This window comes from Lolium rigidum, chromosome 3, assembly GCF_022539505.1.
Source record: "Lolium rigidum isolate FL_2022 chromosome 3, APGP_CSIRO_Lrig_0.1, whole genome shotgun sequence".
In the NCBI taxonomy this organism is placed as follows: Eukaryota; Viridiplantae; Streptophyta; class Magnoliopsida; order Poales; family Poaceae; genus Lolium; species Lolium rigidum.
In genome coordinates this window covers 386,594,721-386,611,317 of record NC_061510.1, presented here as the reverse complement: position 1 = coordinate 386,611,317, position 16,597 = coordinate 386,594,721, and the positions used below count along the sequence as shown (strand labels likewise).

The following is a 16,597-nucleotide window of genomic DNA, read 5'->3' as shown; positions in this document are numbered from 1 at the left end:
GTAGACAACAATGGGGAATTGATGCTAGTGCACCGTTTTGTATCTTGCTCCATGAGGTATAAGGTGTACCGTCTAGGTTTGAAGAAGAAGACCCTATACCGGGTTAAGAGTTTCAACGGGCGGGCCCTATTCCTGGGCATGCCTTGTTCTTTTTCAGTGTCTACATCGGTTTTTCCCTCTATTAGAGATCACACCATCTATCTATGCTACGATTTCGATGAGAGAGATGACAAAAAAATTGAGTCCTACTGTCTTCAGGACAGGAGTACCGGACGTGCTAACTACATCTTAGACAGATCCCTGGCCTGGCCACATAGGGTTGCACCACATAGTCTTGTTGACTGTCTCTCCTTATGCAACACTTTTGGATTATGTTCTAGATATTTAGCATCACTTATGTGAGTTCTACATTTTTCAAGGGTGGCGCAGCATCTTGTAGCATCCATGCAGTTGGGCTATATATATAGGATTCTCTTGCAACCTGGTATGTTGCTGGATGTCTATTGGTCGGTTTATATCAAAGATTTTCTTCTATCAATTCAATGTACCGTGCATTTGTATATAAGAGTTTCTTTCTATCAATCCAACGCAATGAGACACAGAGCTTTTTGCGCCCCTAACGAATAAATACTACTACTACTTCAGCTCCTTTATACTACCAAACCGTTTTATATTTAGAGACGAGGTGAGTAGTAGGTTCAGATGCGCAAAAGGGCCAACACCATATACAAGCAGCTACTGTTACAAGAGTAAAGCTGAGCTCCCTTCCGTGTACCCTCCCGCACCCTTCTCTCTCCCGCACCCTTTCCGGGATGGGGAAGTGCCCCCGGGAGCCATCTCCATCGACGCCACCGTCTCCATCATGCTCCGTGAGTAGTTCCCCCATGGACTACGGGTTCTAGCAGTAGCTAGTTGGTACTCTCTATCCCATGTACTTCAATACAATGATCTCATGAGTTGCCTTACATGATTGAGATTCATCCGATGTAATCAGTGTTGTGTTGGTTGGGATCCGATGGATGATACATTATGATTAGTCTATCTATAAAGTTTGTGAAGTTATTGTTGCTGCAATCTTGTTATGCTTAATGCTTGTCACTAGGGCCCGAGTGGCACGATCTTAGATTTAAGCTCTATAATTATTACTTAGATTGTATCTACAAGTTGTATGCACATGTCTATGTCCGGAACCAAAGGCCCCAAAGTGACAGAAATTGGGACAACTGGAGGGAAGGCGTAGGTATGAGGATCACATGTTTTATAGAGAACTGGACAGATCGAGCGGGAGAATTAGGCGGGAAATTACTGCAATCAGCAAAAAGCGAAGCAATCATCAAAAAGCGAAGCGTGGGAATGAGTGCGCGTGGGTATCAGTGCGCAGGCCTGCTGGCTGTGTCCCCCGACCTGGGTACTTGCCGCCACGGCTGGTGAAGGCGGGCGCCACGCCGGCGTGCCGCCACACCCTGTGACGGCAGGGCCCACCTGGCTCGGCGGCGCTAACGGCGCGGCGGACGGCGACCATGGCGACGGACGTGCCGCCACACGCGACGGCGGCAGGGCCTGCCGCCACAGCCGGCGGCGGCACCCGCCACGTGTCGCCTGGCTAGCGTGCCGCCGTGGTACTTTTGCCATTTTTACTGAGAGGTGGTCCTTTTTGCCATTTCACTGGGGCAGGTGGTCCTTTTTGACAAAAATTCCTTTGGAAACTGATCAATCCAAATCAGCTAACAACCGCCAACTCTCCTTCTCGTACGGCGATCATCACATCCTACATCCCGGTTGGTTGCCGACTTTGCCGCGCGCGCGCTCCTATGGCGGCGGAGAAAGAACCCCGACACCATAGCCGGTCCAAGCGGCGGCGCCGCTGCTCGCTCCAGTGTTCCGATCCGTGATGTCATCTAATGGACTGGGCGAATCTTTCCGACGGGCCGGCGGGGCTGATCGCCGAGCGCGTCCTCGCCGCCGACGTGGCCGACTACATCCGCTTCCGCGCCGTTTGCAGACCGTGGCACCAGTGCTGCGCCAACCCACAAAGGTACGGCGACCGCCAGTTCTACCCTCGGCACTGGATCATGCTGCAGGAGAACCTCATGCCCCGCCACCGCCGCCGCTTCCTCAACGTATCCACCGGTGAGTGCATAAGAGTGGATCTCCCGGAGCTTCGCAACCACGACACTCTCGCGCCCCACCCCCGAGGGCCTCCTCCTGCTCCACAAGGCTACCCACGTTCGACTTCTCAATCCGCTCACGCGCCACCTCGTCGAGCTCCCGCCCGTGACCACATTGCTATCTGCGTGCGGGCTTTACACCTTTTACGATGCCAACTCCAAGATACTCCCGTCTAACATAGCATGGGGCTCCGGCGTTGCTAGCGATTCCACATCGTTCGTGTTTTGTTTCGCCAGGCGGCATCCTAGGCATCGCAAAGCCCGGCGACGAACGTTGGAAGGTGATTCGGTTTCAGTATGACAGTGAGAGAGATGCAACTCTGCTCATGTTCTCGGGTCGTTTCTACCGTGTCACCAAGAAAAATATCATGGCGCTCGAGACTGGCGCACCACGGTTCGAGTTCAAGGTGGCTGCCCAACTGCCTACTATCACTCATCAGAGGACCGGTACCATGCACCTCGTAGACAACGGTGGGGAACTTGACATGAAAATAACAATAAACATAATAGGCTTAACAGGATCACTTGAAGCACATTACTCATAGATTCGGAAAAATAAACTTCCACAATTAAACAATACTGGGAGTGAGAACTCGTAGCCTATAGCTGCGCTGCAAAGCAGACAGCTAGCAGCTAGGCAAAATCCCCAAACCAGAGAACAATATGTGCATCCAGAAAACCAGTTGACAGGCATTAGAAAGAATGGCCTCGTCCATGAGCATGAAAAATCATGTTGACGGACAATTTTGGCCGCCATGTATTAATCCTGCAAAGGAAGCAAATTGAAACAAGCTCCCGTCAATATAAGAACGTTCAAATGTATAGTCCTTACATGAGCTATGATTGTTGCCGCTGGCAAGTAAAACAGACACATTAATCATAAGATTATACTCCCTTTGTTTCCAATTAGATGTCATATACTCATCTGGTCCGGTTTAATCGACGCAGACTAATACATACACAAGCTGTTCTCTATTCACACTCCGCGTCAATTTTATCCGACCGGAGGGAGTATAGATTAGTCTAGATTTCGTATATATCTATACACTAAATCACTTATAGATAAAAGTGTATCTTGACAAATCGGACAGAGCTAGTATAGTAGTAGTGGTTGTCAAGGACTTCTTTTTTCAGGCTACTGGATGACGGCATCTTAATAGAATATCAAATAGATAGCTTATCTATGTGCCGCATTTTCTTATGGTCGATTCATGTATCGACCTTAGCTTATTCTTAAATGTAATAGTTGAATTTTCGTGAACTCATACTTTGATTTAATAAAGTAAAGCCGTGTATATCTGTTGATGCGGAGACTAGAGCTATGCTCCCTTATCTAAAAAAAAGTAGTAGGAGTATCATTGTGTATTTCATCTATCTAGGAGCATATATATCGTAGTCATGCATACCGAACACATACTCACCGGGTCGAAGATAAACATGGCATGTGGCGCGGACGGAGCTGGGCAGCTGGTTGTGGAAGCACCCGCCTACAAAGGTGGAGCCTTCGCAGAGGCCTGTGCCTGCGTGTGAGGAGAGGCTGACGCTGAACTCCCTAGCCTGGAGCCGTGAGGCGGCGCGAAGAAGCGAGCTGTGCGCACGCTCATCGGGGATGCAGGTGCCGTGGACGCGGGTCCGGAGGTAGTAGACAGCGGTAGAAGGGTGGCAGAGACAGACGCGGCTGAGAGCCGCTTCAAGGGACGAGAAGGCGACGTCGCGGAAGACGATCTCGCTCACGGTCGCCCAGTGGAGGGCGAAGATGCCGCGCCACCGGCGGGACAGGACGGTGGTGCGCACGGCGTCGATGGCGCATCCGATTCGGCCGACGATGAGGAGAAGCATGTCGTCGGAGAGGGCACTGATGCGATCGGGGCCGCCGCCGCCTGGGCTGCGTAACTGCTGGGAGGAACGCAGGCGACGACCTGATCTCAACTCCATCGAAGCTTGCGGATGATAAACTGCTGAGGGCGTAGGAATAGATCGATCGCTTCAGAAATTTTTGATCCGTCGTTCGGCCGCTCCGGATGAAGATACATGTACGCTAGGGTTAATGCATTTTTTCTGGGGACCAAATTCTTGATACCCTTGCACCGCCCAGAGCTTCCACGCGCGAGAGCGTGGCGACGATGTGGGCGCGGGTCCAGGTCGACGGGGACGATCTCGCGCGCGCACGCTGTTACGGGCGAGAGCGTGGCGAGGATGTGAGCGCTGCAGTACACGCGCACCTCCGCTCTGATTAAATACGTGCGTGCGTGGCTTTCCTCCGCTCGACCGCCTGCTGCTGCCAGGCTGTTTCCAGCGACGCATATATGGAGATCCATGCTTGCTTTTTTTTTTTTTTTAAATAGAGATCCATGCATGCTTGCTTAGTTTGGTATCACCTTCTGAATTCCAGACTAGATAAAAGGTGGGGATCGATCGTTGCATGCTTTCTTTTGTACGGAGTATCTCAGTTGAATCCTTCCGGTCAGATCGACCATCTACCGCTAATCGTTAAACAAAACAAGAATACACAAAGGCGGCGCGCGTGCGTGCGTGAGTCAAAAGAAAAAGGCAGAATAATAACCACCCCATGGCAAGAACAATTAATGGATCAAGAAAATAATAACCACAACGCAGAACAAGGCATGTACCTGCTGCTGGCCGGCTCGCACCCATCTGGTACCGGCGTCCACCACTAGGAGTGCTCCTGAACATCGATCAGCCTCCTCCGTCCCTCGTTCGCGCGTCAGGCAGCATCTTCTTCTCCATCTCCTTTGCACTTGGACGGCCGTGGTGAGCCAGACATCGATAAGCTAGACCAAGAGAATAAGTCGGTCGGTCGCCTCGCCTCTCCTCTCCTCTCCTCGACAAAGATCAAAGTCTAAGTCGGTCGGTCGCGGCTTGCCGCACGCGGCAGGCTTCTCCCCTCCTCGTATTTATAGAAGGAAGGTCAAGGTTTGAGGTTTGAATTTTGATGGGATGGAGGGAGTTGTCTGGCGGGAAAGAAGACAAGATTGGAGGCAATTTTGGTTCTAGTCGTTTCCTCTTGTTAGGAGCAGCGACGGTTGGGTGGAGCGATGGGATGGCATCTTGATTAATGCATCTTGATTAGGTGATGGCATGGCATCTAAGAAGCCGCCCGGCGGGCTCTCCTCATTCTGCATGGTAATTATCACTAGTGAGGCTTGCCTCTCCCTATTCTGCATGGTAATCATTACTGGTGCTCTCCATATTAGATGCAATGTTTAACTCTCAAACAATCATTTCACAAACATTTCCATGACATACAATCCCAGGTTTGTTACACACTAGCTTCCAGCTGAGATAAACATATGTTCATACCTAGTTCTACTACTACTACTAGAGAGCAACCCACTCCGGGGGGTTCTCCCTATTCGGCATGGTAATCGTCACCACTTCACCAATGCGGTGGGCTCTCCCTATGTAGTATATTTTGTATGGTTATATCACTAGTGCTCTCCGTATTAGATGGAGTGCCCATCCAGCTACAACATAGGAGGTCGTTCTGTCAGCTTCGGGAAATAGTATCAACAACTCTCAAACACTCATTTCACAAACATGAAATGAGAGGTCGCAACACAACCAAGAGGTAGCTAGCACTGGTCTAGATCCTTTTAAAGTCTTGGAAGCAACAGATAGAATGATGGACTACTCAGATGGGTCTGTCTTGGAAAACCAAATGAACACAATTGCTGGCATGGCATCCGAGCTGCCCTGGCGCAGATCCGTTACCTGTAGAAACTTAGCACGGACGACCTATCTAGATTCTTCTACGCAATCTCTTTCTTTCATTTCCTTTCTCCATTAAATCCCTTCCAAGTAAATTTATCCTTGAATTCAGATTTGTATTCGCGAGTTCTGAATAATCTGGACTCTTAATATTAATTCTCAATTTAGATGTTGTTTCTTGGCTTGGAAGTACCAGGACTAGCGTTGGTAAACCAAACAAATTCACAAAACATTGCCAAAACATATTGTGTTTCCCTTGTATAAGAATGAACTGAATGTAGCATGCATCCGTCAATCAATACTAGAAATTCTACGTGCTTGAAACTGACTGAAAATGTGCAAACGGGCCTTATACAAAGAGCAATATTGAGCACGCCACGAGCAAGGCAAGTTTACCAAAGACATGATGCAGTCAATGATGATAAGCAAGACAATCAGGTAAACTTCAACCAAAGTGTAATAGGTTCCTGGCTTACTAACACATCCAATGTAACATGGCATGTAAAATGGCATGCTAAATAACCAGCACTTTTAGACTCATGTTTTCCCTCCAACTATGTACATAGGAACTCTCTGCCCTTTTCACACTATTTGTCTCTCCCTTCATAAACTTTTATTTCTACTCCAAGCATCGCGGCAACATACATTTGGCCCGATCGGATAAGGCGTCAAAGCTTCCCGACACCGCGGATCAAGGAAACCTTCTCACCTTTGCTTGTGTAGACAGACGCCGTCAGCTGAAGTTTGGCGCCACTATTCTTAACAGCAACCACACAGGCGCCGGTGGACATGGACTTGATATTAACCATCAGGATCTCGCCATTGGTGAGGTTGGAGACATCACACCCAACAACCTTCTAAGAAGGAAGAAGTTGATCTGCAAAACAATGTCCAAGAATGTCATTTCACAGTTAACACTGATTGGGTAACATCTAGAAAAAAATAAAATTTGACAAATCTCAAGCTCAACAAATACATCAGGAAGCAACCCAATTTCTCGTCGAACCTGGCCAACCAGCATGAGTCAAAGTTGGATCCATGGTTGTTCCCACACCAAAGAAGGATCATATTGACAAGAACATCAAAACAAAACAATGCTTTCTAACTAAAGGCTTGCTTAATCTGAAGAAACAATTCTAGTTATACTCACACAAGCTTAAAGTATTATACTCACACAACCTTACTCGACCAGAACAATAGGGTGCTATCTGTGCAGGCAGTATGCTTTAAGAACATAACCGACAATTTGTCCAAAGGTTTAAATCCAACCTTTTTCCTACTCATCAAACCTAGAAATGCCTCGCAGACCATAATCCTAGGAGAACACTGTTATGTTTAAGTCTTCCCACAAGTCAAAACACTATGTTCAATCTTCCTTGGTCAACTATCCATGACCCTATAGCTTGAAAGCAGTGCAAGAGATAGTGAAAATAAAGGAGCATCAATCATATCAAGTACCTGAATGTCTCCCTCGCTGTAAGCCCTCCCCAGCCTGAACACCGCCTTGAAGTCGAGCCCCTGGAAATCCACGAGGTTGGGCCTCACCTAGGACGCGAGCACTCACAATCGGCAGCAACTATGTCTTCCTTTTCTTCAGCATATCCTACATATACACATGGGATTAGTATATTGACGGCAGGTAACAGAGCTATAGTGCACAGGGGAATGCAGCTGCCGAACAAGCCATTGGACATCACATCGGCAAATTCAAGATGACAATTAGTACATGTAACATATACTGCCTGCCATTCAGAATTCCACGTGGATACTGCATCATCTTCTTCATGACTCATAACCGAAATAAAGTGCACACTCATTTACTACTGCAATTTAGAAAGTTTAGTGCTGATTTATGTGCTGAAATAGCATGTAAGTAGTATAGAAGTAGTAGCATATATACAATAGCAAGCAGTTGAGTAAATGAAGACAACTTCATCAAGGTAAAAAACAAAGACAACAAATAATGTACTACATAAGAAATACTACAGGTTAAATTGTACATCAAAGCATTCCACCAAATTAAAGATGGAACCAAAACTGTTTGTGTCACCAAAATTATCAATTGCCGGCAGCGATTACATACACAAGAGCAAAGCCTATATTAGTATGACTCTAGCTAATATCATTGTTGTTTCATCTAAAAGAGGACCACTACCTGTTTACAGAACCAGGAAACTAGTAAGTACAAGAACCAACTGATGGTTATAGAACAACAGATTTGGCTACATTAACTAGTCCATCCAATGGTATTGGTGTGTCCCTATCCTCATCGTTTTCTCTACCCCGTTATGAGGACCAGCCCATGTAGTTTTGACACATTAGCCAGTATCAGCGTGCTGGGGTTGCACGGTGAGGTGTCATCCCGCTATCACGGTGAGACCACCAATGAACTTCGACCATGCCATTGGGGCACAGACCAGTGGCGGACTCCAGGGGCGCATCTGAGGCAGGGAAACTGTCCCGACAGCTAGAACTTTGAATGTGTGTGATCCAATTTTTTTGATTAATCGACAAGGTGATTAAGAGAATAGCTAAGAACATGCAAATATCAACACTTGAAACAAATCTAGGAATGAAGGATTTAAACATCTCCTTTGGCAGAACCTAGTCAACGTCCTGCAGCTAGCTGGGACAGGGGTGCCTCTCACCTGTTGTTCCGGCATACGGGGAGGCCTGACCAGGAGTATGCATTGCATGGAATGCAACATCGGTGGTTGTCATCCAACCTTGCCCCTGGCAAGAATGTCGCTGTGGTCGCCACTCACCTGCGAGCTGCAACCAACAAAATAAGTCATCCTTCCAAACGACAAGCTATAAACCAAAAGAAAAGTACAATGTCCGAACCACATGCCATCAACAAAGGCTTTCCATAAGACCATAACCTCACACTCCCAGCCACTTCCCACAAATTGTGGATGTAGGATAGCAACACAAACATTGCCTCACATTAGGCAGACCATGGCAAATTGGGCTACAACAGAGCAACCAACAATAACTAGGATTACTCGTGCCAAAATTTACCCTGCCACGATTCATTTTACAAATTAACAACACATGCATCTCACCAACACAAGATCTGAATGCTCTAATTGGATCTTGCAGTTCAAAGAACAGGTAAACAACAGATCACACATAAAGCAACACTAGAACTAGACCTGGAGATGAAGAATTCATACCTTCCTATAGCAGAACTACTCAATTAAGACATCCAACAGTAGCTAGCAGCCTTGGTCGTGAGCTAGCTCGAGGCAGGGGTGGTCGTACACCACTTGGCTGTTGATCCAGGCGTTGGGGAGGCTAGAGCAGTAGGGCAGTCGGTGCCGATGACCACTACCCGGCAAGCCGCACAGCTACTCCTACTTAACCACTATTTCCAGCAGATGCCAATCAGTTCAAACTTGAGATATATAAACACATATGTGCAATATATATGCAGATCAACAACGAAAATAAAAAAGATGCTTGGGCTAAGCCTCCAAAATCCACCCCAATCTCAGTGTAGAGCATGTGACAATTAAAGTCGAGAAAGGTTTAGTGTACTACAAGTGTAACATTCATGTAGCTAATCCCAAAGTATAATTGTTTACGGTGTGTATCTGAGCACATAAAAATAGCAGGAAAAAGTAGCAGCATCAACAATTCAATATACAATTGCCTTAGTGTTGAGATAAATCATGTCCATAATAAAGCCTGATAATACATCAAGCATTGAGATGAACTATACCAGATGTCAAAAGGTGTATCTACAAAGAGGGTGCATAAGCCCCAATAACCAGCACAATAGTGCCATGAACCAATCCTAATCATAAAACCACATCACCGAATCCTAGATCATCAACGCAAGCCATGATATCACAGAGCATGTAGAGGACACAAGACGAGAACCACTAACTCACCAAAACCACGGACTCAAAGAAGAGCCCACCACTATTGTGGTTGCGGTGCAGAGAACTTGCCACCATCGCATGGCAGCAAGGGCACAAGTAGTCCAAGGCGAGGTCTAGGCAGGCCTACAACTGCACGCAAAGTGGAGGAGGCCAACCATCAGCACAACAGTTGCACCACCGGAGTCGGAACAACTATTCACCAAATATAGGTCAACAAACTTTGGGTGCCTACTATCACACACAACAGGCTCGATTGCTAGTATTTCACTATTGAGTTTGTCTTGTCAAAATAAAAAAAGCATGGAAAATCAATATAGGTCTACATTATAGACTCTACAAACATGGCAGACAATAATCTAGGTGGAAGATAAATAAAAAAATGAAGAGTAGTCCAAACATACTGCCAATAAGAAACATGAGATACAGTTATGTTTGTTGTAGTCTTGATATTATTCATGCATAAAGAGAAAACATCAAGGCATGTACAGTTAAAATTATTTGAGCGGAAGCAATATAATCACATTTATATGCGCAAGAACGAACTTACAATTCGAGCACCTTTTAGGATACCGTGGATTGCTTAATTAGCTAGGTGTACCTGAACCGAGTACATTACCTATAGATCTCGTGGCAGAACAGTTTTGGCACCTGAGTGCTACATCCAAATGCACCAATGCTACTATTTCATCATTACCCATGTGGGCATGCTGAAAATGGCTGAGGAATTATATACCTGGGACTGTACGTAGGTAGCAGAACAAAGTAACATCTGCCCCAAAAAACAGCAACAATCTGAATCAATTGGTGTAAAACCAAATTCCAAGCAATGCATGAATAACACAAAGAAAAGGTTCATTTTTTTAGTCCAGCGGAGTAAACATCAAGAACTGCTTAAGTCGAGAGTGCCAATCAGGACCCACAAAATAATAAAGTGAAGTCAAATGTCTAAACAAATAAGCGGTGTGCATATCCTCTTCCTAAAGACTTACAAACTAAGGGTTGAACTTTGAACAAAGATATTCTACGGTTTTGAAAAGAAATACGAAAATATATTGGCAGATAGTAATTTTTTTGGCAGAAATATCCCTAGAACATATTTCCTTCTCTGATGTATTGGCCAAGTTTCAGCAATCAGATGCACATCAAAGCGTACAGAAAGAAAGATCATTTGGTAACATTGTATGGTGATATCTCCTCAAGAAAACAAATTACCTACATCAAGATAAATGTAGGCATACTACAAAGAAGGCCATTTACATGCATATACCATAGATGCGATAGTGGAACACATAGCTTTAGAATGATGAGAAGCACAATAAATTTAAATAATGGAAAAGAGTTCATTATATGGTCTGAATCAAAATTCACAAGATGGATAGCAATTTATCATCTCCAAAAAAACACATTCTATAGCTAGAACAAGAGGTATGTCAAATAAACGGAGCTATTCCTCCCTAAGCAAGGCATGATCAAGAACAAACATGTTAAATATATAGAATAGCAATTGTCCAACTCAGACTAGCATAGATAAGATAAATTAGAATATAACATGATTGAGAGATTCCAATCATCCATGTCATGTCGGTGAATTCAGGAAATACTATGTACTAGTAGTTAAACCATAGCATCAAATAAACCACAAAAATACTACATATATTTAAAAAAACTAAACTATCCAGAAACAAGAGATGTAGGATCAGACCAATAACCAGAAATCACAAATCGGATACACGTAATGTATATATACTAAACCAAAGCAAGTTAAAAAAAAGAATGCATTTCATAATGCCATTTATAGAATAAGCATAATTTTCTTTCCGTTTGGTACTTCCACAAAGAACCTAGCGAGGCATTCCCATTTGCACTAGTTTTTTTTCGAGAAAACGCAAAGGATCTTTGCGTCTCATTTCATTGAAAAGATAGTTTGTTTACAATCCTCCTAGGAGGCAGCATACATCGTACACACCCAGCTACTTAGTGCACATCCCAGGTCGCCGGCAACGCTACTCTTCCTTGACTTTGGACATCAGGTCATGCACAGATGGCCATGTTCCCTAAAAAACGCAGTCATTTCTATGCTTCCAAATCATCCATGGCAGGAGCAGCGCCGCTGATCCTAGCCCTTTGCGGCGGGGTTTGGGCGTCGCTTGTTTTGCCTCCACCAGCCAAGTGAAGATAATAATGAAGATAATGATCCTAGCCACAGATCCCATTTGCACTACTTAAGAGATAAATATTGCAGCCAACAAAACTAGAATGATGAAGAATTACATATCTTAAATTCATTTTTTACAGCAACAAATCACATCAAGTAAAATTCAGCAACTATGAACCACACCGCAGGAAGGCGGAGCACAGAATCACCTTGGCTGGATGGCTTTTGTACCATAGAGAGAGTAGAACATGAAGAAGGGAACACGAGTAGCTCACCTGAGGGTGGTGTAGCCAAGGTCAAATGTCGCCAGCACCAAAGTTGCAGCATGGGTCAAGGAGGCAGTCAAAGCCGAGCAGCAGCACCACCGGAGCCCTTGCTGGCAACTACAACAGGAGCTCTGGGTTCCATGCGAAGAGGCATTGTCCGAGACCACAACCAGAGACCAATTGTGGGATCTAGGGCACATCCTTGACCTGGAAAACACAAACAACAGATGAGATTGTTGCAACACAAGAATGGTGCCGCTATGTAAACAACAATACATCATATAGAAGAGTATACTAGAGTAACTCGCAAACAATATTTCAACCTGATCCAATCAAGAAATACTATTAAAGTTTTATACTAATCTTGATTAACTACGTAAGCATCATCAATTTGTCAATTATTCTAGCTAAGGATAGTGATATAATTTACACCATGTCAAGATTTTTGGGTAGTATAGAGAGGTTATTACACATACAGGTACACATGCATTGAGAACCTCAACTCTCCTCCACAAGTGTTAAAAGTCCAGAAGTATAATGTGCAAGTAGTACCAAGTTTTTTCCACATTACATATCTAATTCATTTTCTGGGGCAAAATCGGTTAGTATGGACATATCACTAAATTGAGCTTAACGACCAATGCCCGTCCCTCTCAAACTTGCCATCATAAATTCTTATTCAGATTATGAAATTCTTGTAGCTACAGGGGTAGGAGTTGAAATGTTTGTGGTTACCACTCAGAGACACAATTTTCGCAGAAGACATGCTTGCAGTGCTACAGAATGGGACAAACATCTCCATCAGCAAAACCCTAAATGCACACAACGTATTGGTAGCTAGGTTCAGGTAAAGATGTACGCCAAAAGTTCCACTACTCAAAACATATTTGACAAGCCTACTTCTAGACACTGAGTGCCAAGTGACAACCTATTAAATACTTAGTGCTTAAAGCATATTGTATCAGGTTAGTGCGTAAAGCACATTATTTGTCTACTCAGTCGTTGCATATTAACCATAAAGAAATTCTTCATAATAAAAATGCGATTTGTGCTGTAAAAAATGATTGAACCTGCCAAGCATACAATTGTGTTAGAAGGCATCCACTCGGTATCACTTCGCAAACTAGATAGGGTAGGTTAGCACCCTTTCCACAACAAGTGTAAACTTGAAAGTAAGGTACATTCCGACGGTAGAGAAGAAAATAATCTCCCATAGTCCTAGTTCAAGGAAAACGCTACCACACAGGAGTAGGCAACAATGCACGGTACATGAGTAAGAGATATTCACAACTATTAACAGAAAATAAAAAATTGACTATAGCTCCCAAATTATATGGAAACAATAGCACAACACATGGACTACTAAGATACATCAAACAAATTAGTACAAATGTATGAAGATTATATGGTGTTCTTGGAGTACCATGAGAAATATGTACTTGACGACCATAATAGTCTGGTGCACCATCGTATCTGAATAAATTTCAGAATGAATGGGCATCATTATAACTTAATGAAGGAAGTTATTCTATTAGTAAGCCAAACATTTATAGAACCATCATAATTTGAGTTCGATTTGGTACTTTGACACAGAACCAAGCTGACCATTCCCACTTGCTCTACATTAGAGATAAACATTTCAGCCAGCAAAACTAAAATGATGCAGACTTGCATATCTCAAGATTCACTTTTTACAGCACCAAAATCACATCCGAGTAAAATCAAACAGTTTAAAACAACATAGCCAATAGAAGGGGAAGAAGAGAACCCAAGTAGCTCGCCGAAGGGTGGAGTAGCCAAGGTTGAACATTGGCAGCGCACAATTGTGGTGGTGCCAACGTAATTGATACATGTGGGCAGTCGAGCCTACCCCAGCGCGCAAGTCGCTGGAGGCCACGGCCAGACCAGCAGCAGCACACCAAGACGGAACACTGATAGGAGGGAGCAGCCAGAGTTGTGGTCGGCAGCAAAAGAACGGGGACGTGGGTGGAGTTGGAGGAGGGTCTGAAAGTATACGAGTTTCAGCACTAAATATGCATAAGAAGCAAACAAAATCAAAAGAGTTGAGCACATCCATTTCCTATAGATCTACTACATATGCAAACAAGTTTTTATATATTTCCATCAATACATGAAAAGAACCCCTGCTAGTGAGCTTTGATGATCCATAAAAACATCACAGGGACACGCTGAAAGAAGCAACGCTCCAGCGAAATTATGCAAGCATAATGCTCAGCACTAAACATTGCAAACATTTAGTCAGACCAAAGCTGTTCGTACATATGTACCACGAAATGGGTACCTCATCCCTCTGATACAACAATTCCAATAGCCCAATAACCTAATGCATGACTTGCCACTAAACAGTTCAAATATATGTACAATCCCATCAAAGTTCCATCCTAGAACTGAAATCCAAATTTCAGACTAAGCAGTATAGCATACCAACTGATGATAAACAACCTAGACTACCTATTCAGTAAAATATTGACGATATGATCTGAGAATGGTGGCGGTGGTAACCTGGTAGGTAAGGGCTCAGAGAAGAGCGAGTGGTATGACTCGATGAGAAGGCCATGCAATTGATGCAGTATAGCCTAATTACGTCTTAGTCGATTCGCAGCCACCGGAATGCCTCCACATGGTGCTTGTTGATGTTGACAATGGCGTTAGCCGCCACACATCCTCCTAGGTTTCCAGCCAAGTAAAACACACGGGACACACAGTTCAGAGAACGAAAACATAGTCGATCCGAAGTAGTTAGCCCAGAGTGCAACAAGAATAAAACAGTACCTTCGGATATGGCCCATGCACCTTGCTTCATGCAAGGCATTCATTGACCTGTAAAATACACACACAAGCAATGATGTTGAGAGTTCATAATTGGTTAACAATTGGAACATGAGACGCTACAGATAGTTTATATAAAGAATACTCATACATGTAACTAGTATTGGTATAGAAATGTGATTCCGAGTTTGCAAACGGGAATCGAGTTAAGTTGTAAAATGTAGCATTTGTGCTTTAAATTAAGAAGAGATAAAAGTAAATACCACTCTATCTCACAGAACAATATGAGTGCCACCGGAAAAAATGCAAACCAGATACTACTGAGTTGTAAATACACAAAGGAAATTAGAAAAGAGTTTCACACTAGCTAAGTAAACTGAGGTATGTACTCATATGGCGACAAGCACTTTACACACATTGTGACTACAAAGTTTTGTTATTACAAGGTAATGAACAGCCAAGTAATGTTTCATATAAGAAGGCATCTACATTCTCCATAGTGGCCATTTAGAAGGTTAAACAAAAGAGAGTGACATCACTGTTAAGAAAAAATGTGATCTATCTATCTATCTTCAGATATGGTAGCATAAAGATAAGACTCCATATACTACTTCCATCCCAAAGCTTAAAGCTTTTTTTGAAAAGTCAAACCAAGTAAAGTTTGACCAAAGTAAAGTATTTGTTGTCATCATTGTTTACTGAAAATCAATAATTACGAGAGAAATTGAAGATGAATTATACCTTCAAATTATAATCTCACATGGAGAAGCCTAGTGTGAAAATATGTCTAAGTCCACCTGGATCATAAGCAAGTAAATCATTCCCACGTTAGCCATGAACGTATCTGAATACACAACATGAAGATGAAATCGCAATTTAACAGCGGGTAAACGTTGAGATCCTATGCATTTTGAGTTAAGCTGCTATGCAATATCTCAAATAATGTCCAAAACATTGAGCATCATAGTAGAGCAGGTAATAATTACGGAAGCACCCGCCTTGGGCATCAAGGAAAAACTCACAGATAAAGTGAGCAAACAGATTCATCAAGAAAACCTGGAAACAACACGACCAATTAAACACTAGCTACCACCTAAAATTTACCTTGTTGTTTGCAGCAGCATGCTCAGCAAAAATCTGAATAGAGTCAGGGGACACCGTGAGGGTAAAAGCCAACAATGTAGATGTATTTTGCTTTCTCAACTGTGAGCAACAAAAGTGACAATTGTGAGGAATTAATTTATCAACCAAACTAAGATAATATAGCAAAGTAAAGCTGATGTGCTATTGAACTAGAATCTGCAACCAATAAATGTCATCTCTCTTATAGTCCTTTGGGAAACAAAACATTGACCACATGATTCTTCGCAAATTGGAAAATGTCTTCTTCTAATCACTGGTACAAGATTAGCGTCGCTAAGCTAAACCAAACATGAAACCACTAATGTTCCTCTGAATTAGTAATGCAGATGTAACCAGGCCTGTTTGATCAGGTGTTTATTTGGATCATACTTGAAGTACCTATTTGTAAACATCGTTGAACACACACCCTGAAGTTGCTCAATTCACATATCACAAAGAACAACTTTAGAACTTGAACTT

The 16,597-nt window shown here is 43.6% G+C and overlaps 1 long non-coding RNA gene across 1 annotated transcript; it reads right to left on the bottom strand.

The window, feature by feature from the left end:
• Positions 1-14,752: 14,752 nt before the first annotated feature.
• LOC124704462 lies at positions 14,753-16,200 on the bottom strand. The gene is made up of 3 exons (XR_007003567.1): positions 16,100-16,200; positions 15,737-15,792; positions 14,753-15,046 (listed from the first exon to the last, which is right to left on the bottom strand). It is a non-coding gene; the product is annotated as an uncharacterized LOC124704462 (long non-coding RNA).
• Positions 16,201-16,597: the final 397 nt, after the last annotated feature.